The 22,492-nt window shown below is 37.2% G+C and overlaps 1 long non-coding RNA gene across 1 annotated transcript in view; it reads right to left on the bottom strand.

Annotated features, from left to right (window-relative positions):
• Nucleotides 1-21,808, bottom strand: part of LOC123594532 — a 402,657-nt gene extending 380,849 nt beyond the window's left edge. The window contains exon 1 of the long non-coding RNA XR_006710769.1: nt 21,668-21,808. This is a non-coding gene — a long non-coding RNA (uncharacterized LOC123594532). The remainder of the gene's footprint in view (nt 1-21,667) is intronic.
• Between the last annotated feature and the right edge of the window lie 684 nt (nt 21,809-22,492).

Here is a 22,492-nt window from a genome sequence, read left to right as displayed (position 1 = left end):
CTTCTAGGTTCAGGGAATATGTCAGAGAAGCATAAAGGCAAAAATCTCTGTCCTTCCAAAGCTTATCTTCAAGTGTGGTGAGAGGGACAATAAGCATAATAGGCATATTATAATGTATGTTAGAAGTTAATAGAAGCTGTGTGGAAAGTAAGCAGGAAGTCAATACAGAGAAAAATAGCATTTTAGTAAAATCTTGAAAGAATTGTGGGCTAAAAGCAACATTAAGATTTCTGGCTGTGAGGGGCACCTGGCTGGCTCAGTCAGTAGAGCATGCAACTCAATCTTGGGGTTATGAATTCGAGCCCCATGTTGGGTGAAGAGATCACTTAAATTTATTTTTAATCTTTTAAGTAAAGACCTCTGGCAGTTATAGACCTAGCATCTGGTGAAAAATAGGTTGCTATACAAGGGCATTTGATTTAAGAAACTGACAACTGAGAAAAAGTTTCGGTCATCTCTAGGAGAGGTCTAGAGAATTGGGGATTCACTACGCAACAAGAATTGCCTTCTCACTTGAGGCAAACATAAAACCAGGCGTCAACACCCAAAAGCAAAACTGAAGTGAGAAATATAGCAGTCGCCATCTTCATCAAGGTATCAGATCAAATAAATGACATCGTGCCTCCCAGGGCTCTGTTTCCCTCAATGTCTTTGTCCTGTGGATGGTAGCCATGTGAGAACTATATCCATATCCTACTTGCTAGTTTGGAGGAAAACTCCTGAAGCAGTCTTGAGTAACAGACAAGCAGAGAAAAAAGTATGTGGTTTCTGTACCAGTATCCTGGGTTCCCAAGAGTTCTTCTGTAGAAGATTTTTTAAGAAGAGAACTGGTCTAAGCACATGCATGTCTTTAATACCAATCATCTGACAATACTTCTTCCTGGATCAAAGAAAACACTTTTAAGCCTCCTGTTTGTTTTCCTAACAAATGTTACTAGTTGCATTAAAAAAAAGTTATCTGAGATGAATTGCAAATGTCATGCTAATTCTTCCATTACCTTTTAAAGTAGTCAACAGCACAGACATATTTTAAGGCCTTAATGTGCATGTGTGCTGCACTTAATCAGATTATAAGTAATAATTTTGCACACATTACTAAAAATATTAAAGATATTAAATTAATTGTAAAATTAGTAAAACATTACTTAAAGACTTGAGATGTTTCAAACGGGGGGGACAACTATCTTTGCCAGATACTGTATTGCAAGCATTCAAATTAAACTACTCCACGAGTTTTGTAAAAGGTTTGCTATAGAATAGAATTAGCCAAGGGAAAACTAACTTGTACTCCTTTTTAAGTTACCAAAGAATCTCAGAGAATCATAGACTATGAAAAAGACATTGAGCATTAAAAGTCATCTTCCCCATTTATAAATTATGTAACCTAGATCTAAGGAGGAAATAACTGGCCTACGGTGACATAAATTAGTAGTGGACATAGGACTAGAACCCAGGCTGCTTGATATCCAGCTCACTTTGGTATATCATACAACTTCTGACCATTATAAGATAGCTATTTTAAGGTATTGGGGTGGGGTAGGTAAACATTGCTCTTACTATGATATAAAGTATAGACTGCGGCCACGAATGTTATTTAACAGTGCTTGCATATTCAAAGACTTTGGGTGGAGTCATGAGCAATCTGAAATAAGAGCTAATACATCATTACATTGTTTTGGGATGTGTTATTTGATTAGGTGGGTAGGTAGTAGATTCAACTGTTTAATATTTTTGTATTATGCACTTTTCCTGTAGTGGAGCGGACATACATGGCTTTCTGACTCTTAAGCTCAGCTTAAAAAAAAAGTCAGTATTAAATAGGACTTTTTTAAAAAGTAGCCTAAGTGGGGTCATTGTGAAATGAGAGCTATTGAAATAGAATATGGGGCACATGGGTGACTCAGTCGTTAAGCATCTGACTTTGGCTCTGGTCATGATCTCACAGTTCATGAGTTCGAGTCCCACATTGGGTGAGCTCAAGCCCCACATCAGGTGAGCCTTGCTTCTCTCTCTCTCCCTCCCTCCCTCTCATACTACCTCCCTCTCTCTCTCTTTCTAACTCTCTCTACCCCTCCTGGGATTCTCTCTCTCTCTGCCCCTCATTTACTTGTACCCCCCCCCAAAAAAAAGAACTAGAATATGGATAACCATGAAAACAAACAGACCAGCAAGGAAACAACTCCAATGTGTGTAACTGTGGAAAAGAGGTTTGGATAACAGGCTTCCCTTGTGCAGTCTATTAGTCTTTGTCTAAACTCCGTGATTTAGTGCAATTCTTCCTTAGGATTCACACCCTTCCTATATTCTTTGGTCATTCTCATTCCAGATGCATGGGAACCTAACAGAGCAGGGAAGACTATGGAGGAAGGCTGTGGGTGTATGTGTCTATATGGTGGGAGTAAGGAGGGTGATGAAGGAAAGTGGCAAGGCATCAGACAGACTTTCTTTGTCTAGATTGACAGCAAAAATACAGGTATTCGATATGAATATATTCTATTGTCTCCATTAATCCTTTGATTACAATTTTTTTATTTTTTTTTTAAATTTTCTTTTTCAACGTTTATTTATTTTTGGGACAGAGAGAGACAGAGCATGAACGGGGGAGGGGCAGAGAGAGAGGGAGACACAGAATCGGAAACAGGCTCCAGGCTCCGAGCCATCAGCCCAGAGCCTGACGCGGGGCTCGAACTCACGGACCGCGAGATCGTGACCTGGCTGAAGTCGGACGCTTAACCGACTGCGCCACCCAGGCGCCCCAGATTACAATTTTTAAAGACAGGCCATTCATCCTCCTCCTCATCATCAATAATATGATTGAATAAAAAGGTGAATAACGACTACCCATCATAAAGAAACCTGATGGTCTTGTTCAATTTAATTTACAAATTATTTCAACATATGGCAAAAGAGTACATTTCATGAGGAGAAGGAATTAAGAAGAGAATGAATCTTTGAAAACATGGCAGGGCAGGATTAATTGCCTTCTATCACGAAAGAAATGGTCCCCATAGAAGAGGAGTGGATGTTAAATATTAGAGAGGAGTAGCAATATTATGATTTACCCACAGCCAAAAAACAAGTTTGAAAAAAATTAGTTCCCTTTATGTTAATTCATACTCTAGCCCAGTGGATCTTTATGTGATAGGAGCCACCTGACACACTCACCTATTAAACAATTATATGCTGATCTCCTAGGCTATCAGAAAGTACTCATCTAGATGTTGTCATACAACAATAAACAATATAAACACAATTCTTGTTCTTATGAATTCTATCTTCTAACAAGGGAGATAAAAAAAGAAACAAGTTTTACACACACACACACACACACACACACACATTTTTACCAGACTTGAACGAAGGATACTGATAATAGTGACTAGCATGTTGTGAATCCTGTATGCCAGATACCGTAAGTGCTAAATGCTTAACATTTATTATCCCATTTCCTTAGTCCTCATAAATAACTCTCTGAAGGACACATTATTTATCCCTATTTTACAGATGAAGAAATTGATGTTCAGAGAGGCAAAGTAATCTGCCCAAAGTTTAACAACATGTGACAGAGTTAGGATTCTAATCTTGATCTTAGTAACACTGAAGTCTAAATTCTTAAGCATGATGCTAGGATTTGTTCAAATAACCTTCATGTCTCACAGAGAATGGGGGCAGGGTAAAGTTTTCCCTTGTTAGGCAAACTATGTCTTTGGATACTGGGTTATTCTACATGATTAAAATATATTGTTTAACAGCTTAGTTTATTTGGGCTCCAGGAAAGTTGTGGTGGCTTGTAGGTCAATGTTAACCCAATTTTAAAAGAGCAGATGGTAGCCGTTGTGTGCTGTAGTCCAGGTAAGGTTCCTTGGTCTTTAGCAAAAAGAAAACATCAATGCAGGGCGCCTAGGTGACTCAGTCAGTTGGGCGACTGTCTCTTGAAGAGCTGACAGCATGGAGCCTACTTGGGATTCTCTGTCTCTCTGCCCCTCCCCAGTTCACTCTCTCTCTTTCTCTCTCTCTCTCTCTCTCTCTCTCTCTCTCTCTCTCTCTCTCTCTCAAAATAAATAAATAAATAAACTTAAAATAACATCAATGCATGAGTGAGGTCTAATGAAAAGCCCTGGACTGGAATTCAAAGGACTTGAGTTATAAACCTAACTTTGTACTTATATATTATGGACATTAAGCAGGTCGCTGCATGTTGCTTGAGATTCATTTTCTACACATGCTCCATGTCTGTAAAGAATTATTACTCTGAAAAATGCAAAGAATAGACACCTTTTTTCCCTTATAATCTTCTGTCAATTTTATGAGAAGTTAGAAAGATTATACTTTTGTCTCTTGCTCCAGTTATGTTTCCTTTTTAATGAACAACTTGTTCTTTCCCTACCTTTTCCTTTTCTGCTGATTCTGGGTGTGCCAGGGGAGGGAGTGGCAGTGAGGTAAGGCAATATTCAACCATTTCTGCATGTTAATGAGCTGACAGATGGAATACATCCGGGCATTTCTTTTTTCAATTCTCATCCAGGGAAATCCTTCTCAAGTTATACTCCTGGAAATGGGGATTTGGTGACTCTCAGGGCAGTCCAAATATTGAGCCAATGGCACTTTGGTGGTACCCCAGAGCAAGGTGGGGATTTGGGGTCTGGCCCATTATGCACGTTTATTAGTGGACATCTGTTCAGCTGTCATTTCCTGATTGTTTCATTTTAATTCACTGACATTGTTGCTAGCCTCAACACAGGGACTCATTACAAATTAGGCAGATTCTCTGATGAAATGAATGGGAAAGAATTTAGATCACAAATTTCAGGAATAAGAAATAATTCTCATTATCTGTCATGTGTCTTATAAAAGAAAAACAAGCTGACATATGTCAAACAAAATGAGAGGCTGGGGAACAGAAAGGCCCCCACAGCTGGCAATTAAGTAATGAGGTTGCTTAATAAAGAGGAATAACTACCTCCTGAAACAAATGAACGGAGAAGTTACAATTTTACACCCTCTAGTTCACAGGATGGAAATCATTTTCTGTTTACACACCAAGAGAAAAAGGAGAATATTTTTTTCCAAGGAAAATTCTCAATACAAAAAAAAAAAAAGTTACTCTAGGTAGAGATTTTCACAAAAACTTCCATATGGAATAGCAAGGGATCCATGGATCACAGAATTGTCAATAGCTTAAGCTATAGATAGTGCGTCTGGTCAAATCTACCAACTACACTTCACATATAAGGACAATTATCTCTACAAGGTGAAGGGATTTCTGAATTGCATAGTTGCTAAGTGGTAAAGTCAGGCCTAAAATCTAGAGTGATTTCTAGTTTAGTAGCCTTTCCACTATACCACACGCTTTGTTTTCTCCACTGAAAGGTATGGAGAAGTGAAGGGGGAATTATGTCTCCCCATGTGTATGCTCCTATATCTGACTTTATTCCTCTTAAAACAAATGATCTAATTTAAGTCCACCATGTTGCAAAGACGGTAAAGGGAGATGACGAAACATTCAACTGCTGAATATGATTCATTTCATATGAAAGTATATATCTTATTCAGAGGACTGTGTGCTCCTTGGGGTGAGTCACAGTCATGTGTTCTTGCCATCACTGCCTTTATTACTACCATAGCATTGAGTACAGTAATAAGTGAGTGAATTACTTAGTATCTATGTATTGTTTGTAGATATACATTTTATAAATGTAAAATATAAGATACATGTGATTTTCAGAGAAATTTTTTTTGTTAAGTTTATTCATTTTGAGTGAGAAAGAGACAGCATGAGCAGAGGCGGGGTGAGAGAGAGAGGGTGAGAGAGAATCCCAAGCAGGTTCCACACTGTCAGCACACAGCCAGACATGGGGCTTGATCCCACAAGCCTGGGATCATGACCAGAGCCAAAATCAAGAGTCAGACACTTAACTGACTGAGTCACCCAGGCGCCCCACAGAGAAATCTTATTACAGTCTTAGAAATTCTTGCATTCTTAAAGGTTAGAAATGTGAGGGGTGCCCAGGTGGCTCAGTCAGTTGAATGTCTGACTCTTGATTTTTGGCTGGGGTCATGATCTCATGGTTTCTTGAACTGAGCCCCATGTGGGGCTCTGCACTAACATCACAAAGCCTGCTTAGGATTCTGTGTCTCCCTCCCTCTCTGCCCCTCCCCTGCTCACACTCTCTCTCTCTCTCTCAGAATAAATAAATTTTTTAAAAAGAGAAATGTGTTAGAATTATAACTACTTTTTTTGGCTAACATTTAACATGATTCATTTCATATACATTAATATGTATTCAAATAATTTATTACTATTTTCCTTTATTATATTTTCCTTTTGAATTCTTATTATTTTGTTAAATCCCCAAATGACAAAAGTGGATCAATGGTGCAAAATTTGTACATCAAAACATGAAAGTAATGGTAAAAATACTGATATAAATACTGTAGCTCAGAACAGTCATAAATGCAAATCATGGTTATATATATATATATATATATATATATATATATATATGATAGCACACATGACTTTGCATATATGATGATTTTAAGGAAACAGACAAAAATGATGAGGTGGGTTGAAGATGAATTTCTATGATTTCAAACAGTTTGCTCAATTGGCATACCTCAACAGTGATCCATTATCATGAATTTCCTATATATAGCCTATCATTTCAGAGATCAGATAGCTTGCTTACTTAGATGTTGAAAATAAAATAGCAGGACTGTATTAAAAAAACTCAACTATGATACAAAGAGCTTGATTACCAAGAGTTTGAATCTTTTGGAACATTTTGTAATATTCTTTACTCATCAGAGAAAGAAATCAATGACACTTCTTTGGCTATATTTAAAAACCATATCTAAATTTCGCAAAAGATTAAGACACATTTTGTAGAATTGAAAAAAACCAGAAAGCAGATTAGCAATCCATTTATATCTATCAGACAGTGTGAACATGTAACCATCCGACTTTTACATATGATATGTTCATCAATTTAGCTACTGACAAAGTGCTGAAAGCATTCTTAAATGAGAAATATCTTTTTAATAGTTTTGGGATCTAAGTTTGATACAAATATGTACCAGTATTTGATGGAGTCATGACACATAATTATATTTCATAGGGGAATACTGCAAGAAAATTAAAATTTTTTAAACTTCATAGAAATAAAGTCTAAGAAAAGATGACTCAATAGGTCAGGCTGTAACTGAACAGGCTATAGTCATATCTGTGAAAGTTTACAAGCAATAAATTAATTAAAAATATTATTTTGTTGTTATTTACAAATTGTGATTACTTTTTATACTTACCTGAAAGTGGCAGTACCATGTGTAGTAAAAGCCCTCTAAACTGTTGAGTATGCCTAAATGTTAACAAACACTGGGCTAGATGAATCTCCTAATTCAATCAAACTCACTGAGGTGATTCTTTTCTCTCAGTCTTTCTAGGCCTATCTCAGTAAGCTTTCTTTTGCCTGTACTTCTTCTGTTAAAATCTTGCTTCTCTTGAATCATTTTTCCTGAATCCTTCCCTTTTTACTCTAAACTAGGACACCTTAATCATCTAATGCCAAATTTCTATTCCAGTCTCAAACTTTCTTCAATTCATACTCATATATGTTTTGTGCATATGGACATATACCCTTGATGGACATGAGGTATCTAACAGAAAAGCACACACCAATGTATTCCCTAATATAGCTACAGCTTCCATACTTCTTTTTTTTAAAGCTCTCTACCCCTTTACCTTAGCTAATTTTGAGATCAACATAGTGTGTGCTTAAGGAATGGTGTTGACTGTCTCAGAACAAATACTTAGGGCTGGTCATCACATTTAGGTAACCCTGGATGGAAAAAAAAAGACAAATTCAACCTTCATGTGGGTTAATTACCAGAGAAAATCTATTCCTCTGTCTCATACTATGCCCTTAAGCTAGATCAGCTGTCTCAAAAGATCACAAACTTCATTCTGCCCTTAATCTTACTAGAAACACGAACTTATACCTCTATAAGAATAGCATCATATTAGGTAAAATGGAACTTGACCCAACTTTCTACTCATACACTTTTCCTCTTACTACTCTACATTTTCTCACTGCCTACAGTCTTTTCACTGGAATCTCTAGGACAACTGTTAGGTAATAAACAATCACAGCTTTAATCTCTTACTGAACATTCCCCATACTTTCTTATTAAATTTTTTTTTTCAACGTTTATTTATTTTTGGGACAGAGAGAGACAGAGCATGAATGGGGGAGGGGCAGAGAGAGAGGGAGACACAGAATCGGAAACAGGCTCCAGGCTCTGAGCCATCAGCTCAGAGTCTGACGCGGGGCTCGAACTCACGGACCGCGAGATCGTGACCTGGCTGAAGTCGGACGCTTAACCGACTGCGCCACCCAGGCGCCCCCCCCATACTTTCTTAAAGTAGAACCAAGTGCTCCCCTCAAACACCTAAGGTGTATTCCAATAATGTGTTTCCATCCCCATCTCTCTTTGACTTTGCATAGTGCTCACCAGTCCTTCTTAATATTGGTGCTCTCTTGGTTTCCATGATAACACTTCTTTTCTTGTAGGACACATAATATCTAACATAAAAGGACTTACCAAGGCAGTTCATGATCACAGCTATATCTTTTATTACTGTATTATTCCTCCTCCACCCTTATTATGCCTTGTATTATGTTAACATGCTGTTGGTTCATGAAGATGCCCACTGATTGACTAAAACACTCACACTGTAATGACAGATCATCCCCAGACTTCTCTCTTTGGCTCCCCCTAACCACCCTTCTCACTCCTCACTCTCTCCCCTCAGCCATCTCATTCATTCATTGCTAAGAATTCTATCATCACCTATGCACAATGACTCTGAGCTTCATTTCTAGTCCAACCCACTTCGTGAAACTAGATTTTTGCACCACACTGTTTAACAACATTTTCACTATGTCCCATACATAACTCAATCTCAACATTTTGAAAACTAAATTTATAATCATTTCCTCCACCCCCAGACAGTCTAAATCTACTCCTCTTGTATTTATAATCATGATTAATGTATCCCCATACGCTTGGGAATCCACATAAGAATCTAAATGTTTGTCCTACACTCTTTTCTTTCTTTTATAACCTATAGTCAGGTGATCACTAACTCTAGTCAGTTCAACATCATAAAAACCTGAGTTATTGGCCCCATACATTCCATCCTCACTGACCCCTATTTATTTCTCCCCATAAGTATTACACAGCCTTCTTCTCAATTATATGGCTATAGGAACTTCCATTTTATTTTACTTTTTTAAAAAATGTTTATTCATTTTTGAGAGAGAGAAAGAGCTAGAGCAAGCACGAGAAGGGGACAGAGGATCTGAAATAGGCTCCGTGCTGACAGCAGACAGCCCAATGAAGGGCTCGAACTCACAAACCATGAGATCATGACCTGAGTCGAAGTTGGACGCTTAACTCACTGAGCCATGCCGGCACCCCATGAACTTCCATTTTAAATTTATATCTGTCACTGCCATCAGAGACAGTGATCTTTTAGCACATATATCTGACCCAGTAACTGCTTTACTTATAATTGTTCAATGACTTCCTGTTATCTTCAGAATGATGTTCAAAATCTTTAGCATGGCAAAGAAAGAGGATATGCCACCTGCCTACATGTTCAGCCTCATCGACCACCACTTACCATACATATCCTATGCCCTGTATCTGCATTCTCATGGTCAGAAAGGTACGCTTTAGAGTTGTACACTGAAAAAATTAGTCTGGAACAAGCATTGCTATTGTCCTGGGGTAGAACCAAAGTTGCAGAAACTCATCATATTCTCTAACTTCTCGTATCCTGGAAAATTCTATTACCACTGAGGAGTCACTTGAGACTGCCTTTCATCCCACAGCAGTATACCTCTGACTGATGCTTTGGAAGTGACTTGAAAGACGGTTGATCTGGGCGCCTTAGTTTCATGGAAGCACTAGCTTATAGCTGAGCAAGATGATATTTTAGGGTGGAACCATTGGTCTGGAATCAGAAAAGGCTAGATTACAACCTTTCTTCTGTCACATGCCTTATTTGAATATCCACATCAGTAAAATGAGGATAACAACAGCTACTTTGTGAACTGTTTAGAGAATTAAATGAGATACCAAAGTTTCTCACCTAGTACCTGGAACATAAAAGGTGCATTTACTTATGGCCATTATATAATAGCGTGGACAAACTGGAGATGTTATGGTTTTAGAGGACAAGATAGACATGTAACTCCTTTTTCACATAAAAGGAAAGTATATTTTTAAATATTCTTTGAATATACCTTTATTTGTATCTAGCTCTAGACTGGGAAGGAGGTTACAAAACATATTCATGGTCTCTATCTTTCAGAGACCTATGTAATGGTTTGGGAACAAAGGTAAACACCTGAAGCAAAGCTCCCATGTCACTACCACATGCATAGAAGAAGCACCGATTTCAGGTTCCCAACTCAGCAATTCCTATTCTCAGTACTTGGATGTGCACCCAGTTCCAGGGTGGAGCCAACTGAAAGTAAAATATTTTTCTCAATTTCTGGCCACTGGCCCCAACCAATAAGGAGAAGAAAGGCTCTGGACATATGATGTGAATGATTCATATAGGCTGATCATAGAGGACAACCATCTTTATAATGAGTATCCTTTTGCTGAGCAACATGGGGAAATAAAGCTGACAGGAAAGAAAGTACAGGGGGTTCACACACACACACAAATTAATAAATTAAAAAAAAAAACAGAGGAATTCATTGTGAGAGTGTATTTCTCCTCTCTGGGATATCTTCAAAATTTCTGTAGACTCTTTCCAAACAGTGGAAGTAGTCACTGATGCTGAATGATCATAAAGTATTACTAATAATCTTCAGGAAATTGCCCTCACTTTTGAGCACAAAGCTTCCACATTCAGGAGAAAAGGGCCAAACACTTTGGGAAACTAAAAAAGTATCAAAGAAAAAAGCTCATGAGGTTGCTATTGCCCTCAGCCTCACAGAACATCCTCAGGAATTACATTTGACCATTTGTTCCCCTAACCAGCCCAGCTGCTCTCACCAGGACATTATTCTGTCCTAGGAAACTGCCTAGTGTGTATTCTATTTTGGAAGTACACTTATCATTGCTCCTGAAATGCCATTTTGCCTTTGGAAACATTCACAGAAACTAGCATTCAGAAGGCAGAAAGATTTTTGAAAGCTTGAAAATTTCTCAGTAGGAGCTCCAATTCTCAGAAAGCCATAAAAGAATGCAGGCTGGGCCATGGCTAATATAACAACAACAACAAAGCTGAAAATATCACTCAAACCATAATACTGTGGTAATATTATTATAAGATGACAAAGAATAATTATCAATATTAGCAGTCATGTTTTGTTTCCTATGTCTTGCTAGTACTTTACATTGATTACCTCAATTAATATTCACAGAAGCCTATATAAATGTAGACACTGAGGCTTAGAGAGGTTAGGTAATTTGCCTTTGGTTACCCAATTAACAAGATGGCCAAGAAGGAATTTGAACTCAAAGTGTCTGCTCTACCATCCCAGTGCATTTGAGTCCCATCCAGGAATGGAGCCTAACCCCTGAAACAGGTAGAAATGTGATGGACCCTTGAAATAAGTGAGCTGAGCTCTGCATTTATATGGTGAAGAAAGCAGTTTCTTCTGACATTTTGTATATGCTGTATTTTATCTACAGACATCTTTTGCTTTCAGGGTTTCAAGAGAAAATGGTGCAAAGTTATAGAATTCTGAGAAGATATTAATAATTGATTTGTGTCTGCTATATGTCAAGTACTTTACACATATTACTTCTTATTTTTAGGACAGCCCTTCAAGTTATATAGTACCATTGCCATTTAATAGATGGGAAAACTAAAGCTCAGAAAAATGGTTATAGAACTGGAATCCGAGTCCCTATATTTCAAAGAGTCTTAATGTCTACTTTGGTGGTTTAGCAACTGGAGGCATTTTGGTGCTGACATCCTTTTCCCCAACCATTTCCTTTTCTGAAGCAGCTTTTGTCATAATGATTTTCACTTTGTAAAGCCCTTTTCAAAATTATTAGAATAAAGGCAGAATTATGAAATCCTGCTTTTGTTTAGGCTTTGGGTGTGTCAAATTTAATTTTTGCTAAATTAACTGAATCAGTCATTGTAATAAAATCCAAGCCATAGTTTGCTCTATTTGTAAATAGCTGGATTATTGAAATATACTGATATAAGATGTAGTAGCTCAGAAACAGGAGGCTTCCTCATTATCTATGGGCATCAAATGACAAAAGATACAGATTATTCCCTCCATCCCTCCCTTGATTATACAGTAACTTGTTTTTATCAGTTATTTATTGTCATGATAATGCTGTGTAACAAACCACAGGGGCTTTAAAATAATAAGCTTTTATTTAGGTCAGGTGTCTGGCAATTTAAGCTGAACTCAGACAGATGGTTCTCCTGGTCTTAGATGGGTTTATTCATATGTCTAGTGGTTGGTGGTTGGTAGTTGCATGATAGGAGTGTCAAGGCCACATGTAGCAGCAGTCTAAACTATGCATCATATTCCACTCTTTTCACAATTAATTATTCACATCCTTCCTACATGCAAAACATGCTTCCCTCAAAAGATCTCAAACATCCCATTTAGTCACACCATCCGGTCGAAAATCCATTATCTTGTGATCTACAATCAGGTACTGATATGGCTCCTCAGATGAGGATTCAAAGCCCAATGAACTAAAATGATAATTTATTGGCCACTCACATACCCAACATTCAGTGATGACAGAGGGACCAGATAATTGCAAAAATGCTCTCTTTCAGAAAGGGAATAATATAGGAAGCACCTAGCCCTAGTATACATGTATAACAATTTCCACTGGACAAATGTGACCAGGACCCTACAAGGTAGGGGTAGGGGATGTTTCTTAACTATACCCCATCATGCTTCCTAAGAGTGGACCACCAGTCCATTGTTCTCCATGGCCCTTAACTTTATTCAAAATATTATTCTTTTTCCATTATGCTTGGTCACTTTTGAAGAGGGCATTTAAAAATATGCTTTCTGAGCAACTTTTTAGCCTGCTTCTTGCTCATAAAATACTGAAGGCCAAGCGCTTTTCTGAGTTTCATACAATTTCATTCTCCTTTAATCCAGTATGGTAGCACTTTTGCCCATACAACTCCCTTAAAACCTCTTGAGTGTCATAAAAATAAAGTTTAAGTCCACTCCATTGGCAAAAGCCACAACCATAATTCCTTTTGAAGTAAGGCTCTCTCTCGATTTTATCAGTGTTTCTTTGGGCTTCTTGGGGTACTATAAGATAATGCCCTTAAAACTTCTGGAAACACTTTTGTCTAGTTGAGAGGGCCTACTTAGCAACACCTTAATTTATTCAAAAGTCTTAACACAGTCTGACAAACCTCTTTTGGTCTTTAATACTAAGACCACATGTTTCTGGCAGCTCCTTGGATTTGATCTAGACTAAGAGGGTAGAAATAAGAAAAAAATACTTTTTTCTAGTCCATTAAGTTCTTGTATTCTCTAAATTTTACTCACAAACTGTTCAGTTCTTTCTTTAATGCATCTTTTTCTATTTGCACCTTATCACATGCAGCTAGTAAGAGCAGGTGATATTTTCAACATTCTGTCTAGAAATATCTTTACTAAAGTATAAAGGTTAAGTTGGTATATTTTCTGTATTCTAAGTTACCATATTTTACCAAATGCTTCACCAGTAGATAACATAGTTTGCCACTTATCTAGGCTGCTATAGCAGATTCCTCACTATTTTTCCAGCCTCCTCTCTTTCAATGCTGTTTTTCCAGTCTCTCCCCACTGCCTTTCACAAAGCAATTGACACATATTTATATTTTTATTATAATACTTTGTTTCTAAAAACAAATTTCTGTATTTGTTATCTACCACTATAATAATGCCATATAACAAAACAACTCCAACTCAGAGATTTAAGTCACTAAGCATTTATTTAGCATACAAGTCTGTGAGTTAATGATTTAGGATGGACTTATTTGGGTCATTCTTCTGGTCCTGGTTGAACTCACTCACAGGTTTGAAAGCTGGCTGACTGTCAACCAGGGTAAAAGACATGACTGGGCCATGTGTCTCACCTTATCCGGTAGGTTAGTCTGGGAGTTTTATCATGGTAAAGGCCAAGAAAAAAGAGAAGTGGAAACACCACATACTTTTTCAAGCCACTGATTATGTCAAATTTTCTAACATTTCATTGGCCAAAACAAGTTTCATGGTCAAACTCAGAGTTAATATGAGAAGGCGCTGCCAGATGATATTGACACAGGGAGACATGAAAAGTTGGGGCCATTAATTCAGTCTAAAATACTTGTTATATAATTGCCTCAAACGTGTTAACATACTTTATCCTGGCATTATGACAGACATCTCCAGGAAAAGAAATTCCTATGACTTTTTTGTTTTCACTAACAATGGCTAAAAGAAACCACAGGGGCACCTGGGTGGCTCAGTCAGTTGAGTGTCCGACTTCGGCTCAGGTCATGATCTCACAGTTCGTGAGTTCGAGCCACACATCGGACTCGCTGCTGTCAGCCTGTCAGCACAGAGCCCACTTCAGATCCTCTCTCCCCCTCTCTCTGCCCCTCCCCTGCTTGTGCTCTCTCAAAAATAAATATTTTTTAAAAAACACATGTTTTTTGGAGTGGAACATATGGAAAACCGAGAAATAGTTCAAAGGGATGAAAACTTAGATGGATTTTCAGTATCCAATGCCTTTAGAGGTCAAAAAGGCAATATAATGAATTAATGAAGCCAGTGTGGGTGAAGATACCTGGCTGCGCTAGGGATTGTCGGGAGTTGTAAGGCATCATATATATATATATATATATATATATATATATATATATATATATATATATAAAAGCAGCTACTCTCAGTTCCAGCAGATCATTATCATAAATACGGGCAAAGTGTTGCCAGATGTTCCAATTGTTTTAAAGAACCTGAAAATCCAGATTCTTATGTGAAATCTCTGGCTTTTTAATTATTTGAAAGCAACTCAATGAAAAATAAAACAAACAAAATGCTGAGAAGACCATTACTATCTGGATTCACACACACACACAAATGTCGACGAGCACAAGCTGGATCTGACCCATAGGCTGCCAGTTTGTGAGGTTTGCTTTAGACCTTTGTATACAGAGGATTTAAATTTTTTTCCATCTTTATTGAAGTATAACTGACAAATAAAATTGTGAGATGTTTAAAGTGGCCAATGCAATGTTTTGATGGTGAAAAGATTCTTGCCAATTGAGTTTGATAAAACATCTCATATCCATCACCTCCCATACTTACCTAGTTTTGAAAATTTGGGTAGGAACATATGAGTTCTACTCTTAAATTTTAATTATATAATACAATGTTGTCAACTATAGTCACCATGTTATACATTAGATTCTCGGTTCTTATTCATAACTGAAAGTTTATACTCCTTTTTTTTAACGTTTATTCATTTTTAAGAGACAGAGTGCAAGAGGGGAGGGGCAGAGAGAGAGGGAGACACAGAATCCGAAGCAGGCTCCAGGCTCTGAGCTGTCAGCACAGAGCCTGATGCAGGGCTGGAACCCATGAACCGTGAGATCATGACCTGAGCTGAAAGTTGGACGCTTAACCGACTGAGCTACCCAGGCGTCCCATTGACTTTTCTTTTTAAAAAAAGATTCTACATATAAGTGGTATCATGCGGTATTGGTTTTTCTTTGTCTGGCTTATGTCACTTAGCATAATGCTCTCCAGGCTCACAGTTTCTTTATCCACTGATTTGTCGAAGAAGCCTTATGTTGTTTCCATAACCTAGCCACTATGACTAATGCTGATATGAACATGGGAGTACACAGGATAGATGGTTTTTAATTTCAATTTCATTACATCACAAATAACTAACATGGCAGTGAGTTGGAAATTAACACATAATTCAAGAATTTTCATCTTTCAATTATACTATATTTGTATCTAGGTGTTTCTCTTGGTTTCATGATGACCATGCAAATACACAATTTAGGAAGGTTCAATCTGGCCAAAACCTAATTCAAATTACTATAGGCTTAATGAAAATCTGACATAAGACCTGATCTCTCCTTCTAGTAAGTATTTCCCATATATGTCGGTTTCCATGGAAATATAGGGTTTTCCCTAAATATGCATACATAAAATGCTGAAAAGAAGTCGTTAAAGAAAAGACTAAGCTTGATGCAGAAGACATAAATTAGGAAGTTCAGTCAAAGTAACCCTACATAGCAGCACCGACTATCTACCTAAAAATAGCTAGTGTTTTGGTAAACCACTTAGTTTGATCTTTCCCAGTACTGTAAGGAAATAAAGAGTGTGTGAAGATATAGAGACATAGGAAACTTAGTAAAAATGGTTTGGGAATGTACAATGCAGCTTAGGGAATATAGTCAATAATATTATAACAACTTTGTACGGCGACAGATGGTAACTACACTTACTGTGGTAAACATTTTATAATGCATATAAGTATCAAATCACTATGTTGTACACCTGAAATGAATTAGATAGTGTATGTCAATTATTCTACTGAAACAAATATAAATTCTGCTGCCTAGATAGATTTTAGTAGGTATCTCATACTCTGGTATGCTTAAAAAAGATAATTTATAACTCACCAGGTACCACTGGACTTGGATGAAAAAATAATGTTTCTTTAGGCAATGCATTGGATAAATGTCTCAGATAATACTGAATTTTGTTCAATGGTGAGTTGTACTGTATCTACTTCTGGGTATTACATTTGAAAAGAGTAGCACTACACTAGAGTATGTTCCAAACAGAGTGACCAAGATAGTGAGAAAACTAAAGTGACCTATTGCCAGTTTGCCGGGGATTAAGGGAGTTTCCAGGATACAGGACTTTTAGTACTAAAACCAAAAAATCAAACGAAAACAAGTTGGTAACCCTGGGGAGAACTTGAAGCCATGTTTTAGAAAGAAATGCTAAAGGGTTTCAGCACATTTATCCTGGAGAAGATTCTGGAGAAGGCATGATAAATTCTTCTGAGTATACTTAAAGACTTGCTTTCATTTTCTTCTGTATAGCCCCGGGAAGTCACAAGGATCAATAGGTAACATTACACGTTTAGGTTTAATATAAGAAAAAACTATTTAAAGTCATACCAGCCTAAAGATGGAATGGGATAAAACAAGAAGTAGACTTTGATGAAAATCCCCAAATAACGCAAAGCATTCTGTGTAAAGATATATCGTAAATGTCGTGGAGAGGATTCAAATTTTTGAAGTACGAGAAAGGGTTTGGATGATATGGCCTTTAGGGTCCCTTCCAATTCTGTTTTTAATGTCTATGATTCTGTAGGGTCATAAAATATTTTGATATGAGGAAGTTTGAAAATCTTACATTCATTATCAAAAAAGTAATAGAAGAATTTTAAAATAGCAAAATAAGGAGAGCCATATGGCAGGAGAGAAACCAAAATTAATCTGAGGTTAGTGTAACAAGTGATGTAAGCTGTCAAGTCACTTTTGAAGCAGCCTCGGATAAGAGATCAGCCATGGATGAAGAAAGACCATTTTAGAAGAGAATGAGAAACAGTCGCTGAGGATGGTAAAGTAATTCAAGCATTAAATTAATTCTTACATGTTTACCAAAAGGATGACAAAAAATATGCCTATTCCTCTGTGCCTCAAGAGAAGTGTTTAAGTCACCAGGGTGACTGAAATGCCAAGTATCCAGACAAGATCAGTGACAAGTATTAACCCTAAGTTTGCCTGCGCCAAATTTCTGTACCATCCAAGAGAGAAACTTTAAGCTTGTCCTTGACACATAGTATTTGGGTTACGTATCACCAGGAATGGGCAAAATGGAAGTCAGAGTCATGCCCAAAATAGTTCCATCTGTCTGGGACCAATCAGTTTTAGTGCCCACAGGGCAGAACAGCCCTTCACGAGATTGAATGAAAAAGAACTGGGTGAACTCCAGATCCTGAGGCACTGATACAAACCTAAATGTCATTTCAAAACCTTGTTTTCATAACAGTTTACATACGTTTGCTAATTTATAAAACTTTCCCACTCCTATTTCCTTATCTATATTAACATAAGTTTTATATTCAAAATAATCAAGGCATGAAAGCATATTACAGTCTGCTACAAATAAAGTTACAAAGACAGAAAAAGTTACACTTATTGGATACCCACTGAATGCACAGTTTTGTACTAATTATTATGGAGATATAAAGAAAAAAGTAGGTGCAACCTCTGATTTCAATGAACTTGCAGTTCCTGGACCAAGATAGCACACAATATTCCAATTTGTTGAGCACTCATTCACTAAGGGATTTGGAACATTCACACAGTGTAATTCACTCAATCAATCGATCAAGCATTTAACGTGGACATTGTCCACATTTTACAGGTGACGCAATGTGAACTGCCCATATGATAACAATATATACCTTTTGGCCCTGGACAGTCTGAACTTACACCTGTTCGTTTGATGTAGTTTTCAATGATATCCTTTTTCATTCTCCAAGATCCCCAATTTGGATTATAAATTATATAGTCACCTCAATTATCACAGTAGTAGATGGCAAACCTGAGATTAAAATTATGGTCTGCTCCAATGGAATAGAATAGAAACCCCAGAACTAGACCCACAAAAGGATGGCCAACTAATCTTTGACAAAGCAGGAAAGAATATCCAATGGAAAAAAGACAGTCTCTTTAACAAATGGTGCTGGGAGAACTGGACAGCAACATGCAGAAGGTTGAAACTAGACCACTTTCTCACACCATTCACAAAAATAAACTCAAAATGGATAAAGGACCTGAATGTGAGACAGGAAACCATCAAAACCCTAGAGGAGAAAGCAGGAAAAGACCTCTCTGACCTCAGCCGTAGCAATCTCTTACTTGACACATCCCCAAAGGCAAGGGAATTAAAAGCAAAAATGAACTACTGGGACCTTATGAAGATAAAAAAGCTTCTGCACAGCAAAGGAAACAACCAACAAAACTAAAAGGCAACCAACAGAATGGGAAAAGATATTTGCAAGTGACATATCAGACAAAGGGCTAGTATCCAAAATCTATAAAGAGCTCACCAAACTCCACACCTGAAAAACAAATAACCCAGTGAAGAAATAGGCAGAAAACATGAATAGACACTTCTCTAAAGAAGACATCCTGATGGCCAACAGGCACATGAAAAGATGCTCAACGTCGCTCCTCATCAGGGAAATACAAATCAAAACCACACTCAGATATCACCTCACGCCAGTCAGAGTGGCCAAAAGAACAAATCAGGAGACTATAGATGCTGGAGAAGATGTGGAGAAACGGGAACCCTCTTGCACTGTTGGTGGGAATGCAAACTGGTGCAGCCACTCTGGAAAACAATGTGGAGGTTCCTCAAAAAATTAAAAATAGACCTACCCTATGACCCAGCAATAGCACTGCTAGGAATTTACCCAAGGGATACAGGAGTACTGATGCATAGGGGCACTTGTACCCCAATGTTTATAGTAGCACTCTCAACAATAGCCAAATTATGGAAAGAGCCTAAATGTCCATCAACTGATGAATGGATAAAGAAATTGTGGTTTATATACACAATGGAATACTACGTAGCAATGAGAAAGAATGAAATATGGCCCTTTGTAGCAACATGGATGGAACTGGAGAGTGTGATGCTAAGTGAAATAAGCCATACAGAGAAAGACAGATACCATATGTTTTCAATCTTAGGTGGATCCTGAGAAACTTAACAGAAACCCATGAGGGAGGGGAAGGAAAAAAAAAACAGGTTAGAGTGGGAGAGAGCCAAAGCATAAGAGACTCTTAAAAACTGAGAACAAACTGAGGGTTGATGGGGGGGTAGGAGGGAGGGAAGGGTAGGTGATGGGCATTGAAGAGGGCATCTTTTGGGATGAGCACTGGGTGTTGTATGGAAACCATTTGACAATAAATTTCATACATTAAAAAAAAATTATGGTCTGCTGATTACTGGTGCTCTTTTGTACCTGATCTTAAATTAGATATACTATAATAAGAATATGACAGAAATCAATTGCTATCTTCTGAAAGTCTACTGCTAACATTGCCACTTACACACAATTACTCATACATCTTCACGTAAGCACTCCTGTCCCTGTGTGGCCTATGCTACCTGCTCGGTTATCCTCATCTGTTCTTTCCTACCTACCTGTATAATAGCTACGAGCACACAATTCAGCTTCGGACTATAGGAACTCAACATTTGTGTTGTTCACACATCCAAATCCCTGGCTTCGGCTTTCTTGACTCTTTAAACTCACAATCAACCCACATAAGACAATCATTCTTGTGACCCTTTATTGGATAGAAAATGATTATCAGGAAGTATTCCACCTGTTATACATATATATTTAATGTTTTTTTTATTTATTTTGAGAGAGAGAGAGAGCGAGCAAGCAAGCATGAGCCGGGGAAGAGCAGGGAGAGGGAGAGAGAACCCCAAGCAGGCTTCATGTTGTCAGCACAGAGCTCATCAAACCCACAAACCATGATGAGATTATGACTTGAACCGAAATCAAGAGTCAGATGCTCAAATGACTGAGCCACCCAGGTGCCCCTCAGGAAGGATTCCAGCTCTTAAAAAAAACTAAAGCTCCAATACCACTCATATACCAAAATTTCCTTCTACTGCAACTATCGTGCCATCATTCCTGCCTAAGTAACTTCAGTCTCATTCATAGTTACTTTTTGTTTCTTGACTTACATGTTTTCTTCCAGATAATCAAACTAATTCTGGCCTCACTTTCTTTTCTACTCCACCTAAACTCCATGAAAAATCTCATCTGTTTCTATGACTTTTATATACATATTTAAACAATATGAAAACAGAGTCATAGGTTTGTAGCCAAAGCACCTCACATAAAAATCTGGGTTATAAGGGGTACTCAATACATATATGTAGAATAAGGGAATTATGACAGGGTGATTACCTACTGTATGCTAAATTTTCTCCTTCCAGTTCTCATATTGGCGTTACGAATAGCATATCTGAAAAGGGCTAGCTGGTATAGCACTGGACTAATGAGGCTACAATAGTCAGTCAAATCCTCAGGAAAACAATCTTCCTTAGAACTACTACATGAAAATAAAATAATACCTAATCTTTGATCAGCTATGCCATTTACTATTACTTTTATGATTGGGTTTTTATAATAGTAGTTATACTTCTTTGTATTCTTTCCTAGGTATTAAGCAACTTATTTTAACTGTTGGCCAGTAGGTCTACAGTGGCTCCTGGCCTTTGGGCTCATGGTGTAAACAGCAGGATGTCCTATAGGAATAGTCAACTTATATAACAGTCAGCATTACATGTTCCATATAAGAGGTGCTCCATAATTCACTGATGGATAAGCATATTTTCTCACCCACACATGCACTGAAAAAAATGTCATTATATAAAAAAAGCCAAATGGAAATATTTTTAAAAAATTTGTTTTTAAAAAGTTTATAGCATTCATTCATCAGCCAGTATTTTCAAAATATAAACACCTTCATATAATGAAATATGTTATATATAAACATTTGACTAAAATAACTGTAATAAAGTAGGCCTTGTGAAATTGATTTTTCACTCACCTTGAAGTTTTCTTCAAGTCCAGATTTGTTGGTAGTTCTGCAGGCTCTCTCCAGCTTTACTTCATTAGTCTTCATAGACTTATGTTTCTAACATTGGCAGCCTAGTGACTTTCAGAACAATCCATCTACTGAGGACACCAAGAAAATCTAGATAAAACATAAAAATAACACTTTGATATAAAATAATATAATGTAATGTAAATTAAATACAGAATGTATATTTAATTTTTCCATAAAAACTACAAATTTTAGTTCAGGATGAATAAAAGAGGATTCCAGTAAACACCTAAGATTTTCAGTAGGGAATTCGGAGGGCTACATTCCAGGGCAAGGATGCACTAGACCAGACAAGCCCTCACAAGGGGACTCAAAGAAATCTGGGATTGTTAGTGCCTTCACTTAGCTATTTGCCAGAATGAAAATTAAGTCATTTTTGGAGGATGAGAACACTGTGCCAAACCTCAAATTTATCTAACATTTTATACACAATTCTTTGGCTTTAAGCAAAATATAAGCAACTATACACAAATAAAGAATTTGAGAAATTAAAGAAAAAATACACCCTGCCAATAGACAAATAGGAGATTTATATATTGGGATTATCAATTATGACTTCTATAGTTAAGGAATATAAAGAAAAAATTTAGAAATTGGCAGAAGGAAAAAAAACTGGCAGAAAGCTAAAACTAAAAACTAAGAATCATATGGAAATTCTGGAATTTAGAGATACACTAATTCAAGTAAGAACTCAAAAAATAGGTTTAAGGATACTATACATAGAAAATCCTAAAGACCACCAAAAAGCTAGTAGAAATAAAAAACGAA

The sequence above is a fragment of the Leopardus geoffroyi genome, chromosome X (assembly GCF_018350155.1).
Source record: "Leopardus geoffroyi isolate Oge1 chromosome X, O.geoffroyi_Oge1_pat1.0, whole genome shotgun sequence".
NCBI lineage: Eukaryota > Metazoa > Chordata > Mammalia > Carnivora > Felidae > Leopardus > Leopardus geoffroyi.
Note: the sequence above shows the minus strand (reverse complement) of the source record. Positions and strands in the feature narration are given on the sequence as shown.